The sequence below is a fragment of the Octodon degus genome, unplaced genomic scaffold, assembly GCF_000260255.1.
Source record: "Octodon degus isolate 3935 unplaced genomic scaffold, OctDeg1.0 scaffold00011, whole genome shotgun sequence".
In the NCBI taxonomy this organism is placed as follows: Eukaryota; Metazoa; Chordata; class Mammalia; order Rodentia; family Octodontidae; genus Octodon; species Octodon degus.
Window position 1 is genome coordinate 7,441,356 of NW_004524587.1, and position 2,047 is coordinate 7,443,402.

Consider the following 2,047-nt stretch of genomic DNA (forward strand, 5'->3'; position numbering starts at 1 on the left):
CACACACACACACACACACACACACACAAATAAATAAATAAATAAAAATTAAAAAAAAAAATAGGGGCGACAAAGACACAGAAACAGAAGCAGATTGACACATAGTTATTAAACAACAATTGGCCGAAACACACAAAAACAGATCTGAGACTCCCATCCACTGTCATGGAGGGAGTCGAGTTCAGGGGCTATCGTTAGGTCTAACACCGCCTAGGACTCCCAGGTGGGCGCCCAGACAGAACAGATACAGATGTCTTCTTACCGGTAAGAACTTACAGACGGCTCAGAAGGCTCAGAGAGATAAAATTTGTAAGTTTTCAGAGACCACCCTGGGGCCAGAAAGTCTCCCCTCAGGAAATGGTTTCCGAAAACTCTGGTTCCTCAGATTGATCCCCAGTAAAAGGGATCCCGGATGAGCCCCCAAATGTTATGGGTCACTCAGAATAGGAACCAGAGGGGCCGGGGAGATGGCTCAGTGGAATAAGCACTTGCCTGGCAAGCGCAAGAGCCTGAGTTCAATCCCCGGTTCCACAAAAAAAAAAAAAAAAAATAGGAACCAGGTCAGCCAGATTGGAATTTGGAAAGCTGTTCATTACTGAGCTCAGAGCCCGGGTCTGCTCTCACACAGAAGACCGGAAGGCGGTGGCCCAGGAAGCAGGGGGACGTTTTAAAACCTGTGACCACATTTCATTTGGTAAACAAATTCATTGTCTGACACACAATAATGCTTTCAGAGTGATTGTGACCACTACTCAAACTAAATTTCCTGGGGCTTTTGTTTTAGTTTCTGGTTAATTTGCACCTGAGTACCCGCAGGCAGCCTTGCATAGCCCGGAGGTTTCAAGAAGTTAAAGCCCCTTTAGTTTCCTTTTGAAGTCATCTCTGTAATCTAACAGATGTATCCTTGTAATCTAGTCATCTGTATCCTTGTTCGCAAGGATTGGTTAGGTAGGAATTTTATCTAGCAAACAGCAAGTAACAACCACTATTTACTAAACAACTTAGAACAGTGGTGAGTATACATTTACAACAGAAAGCACAAGATTTACATTTATAGCCTAAGCATTACAGTAAAGGCTTCGAGGTTGATCAAATCCTTGCTTCCACCCTGCAGGGTGCAGAACTGACAAATAGAAACTGGCAGAATAACTAAGAAACATCCCAGCGAAGCAGTCCTACCATATCTAAGGCCCGAACTGCTTCACTGTGTTCTGGGTCTTCTTATGTTCCAATGAGGTCACTGCTGTGACACAGGAGCTCCCTATGTCGACCTCTGAGACTCTGAGAAAAGGAGGGGGGCCTGCAGGTTGGGGGCCCACATCTCATCTGCAATCGGAGGGCAAGTCCCTGGAGGTCAGTGACCTAAATGGTCAGCCCGGCTTATCCCAGAGGAGCCCCCAAGCCAGGATGAGTCCACAAGGAAGACAACAGGTCCAGAGGCACCATGGAAGGCAGTTGAATTACACTAGAGGGCTGCAGAACCCAGAGGTTTAAATCACCAGCCTTGTTTTGAGGTTACCAATCACTTCTATAGGTTTTCAGAAGCAAGTACAAAAAAGGCAGACAACATTTTATTTTAGCCAAACCAGGGATCGAACTCAGGCCCTTGCACTTGCCAGGGAAGCGCTTATTCCACTGAGCCATCTCCCAGCCCCAACATAACATTTTATAGTTGGTTACACATGTCTTTGTTATTAAGTGCTAGGCAGGATTTACTCTTAGAGAAACTAATAAGGTTACTATCCTATCACAGGGGGGAGGAATCAGTCATTGTCTGAGACTGGGCAGGGGTGTCCCTGAGGTGACACTGAAAGTAAAACACCACCATTTGGCTATGTTGCACTTAACTTGCAGCTGGCTTCTGGAGCACAAGTTTTGTTGCTCTCCAATTATGAGAACCAACTGTGTCTCCCAGTCTTATTCTTATACAATGTTAAAAATAAACTATGGGGGGGCTGGTGAGATGGCTCAGTGGTCTAAAGCACCTACTTAGAACAAGCTTAGCAAAGCACAGGTACCGCGGTTAAATCCCCCAGCACCACATGCC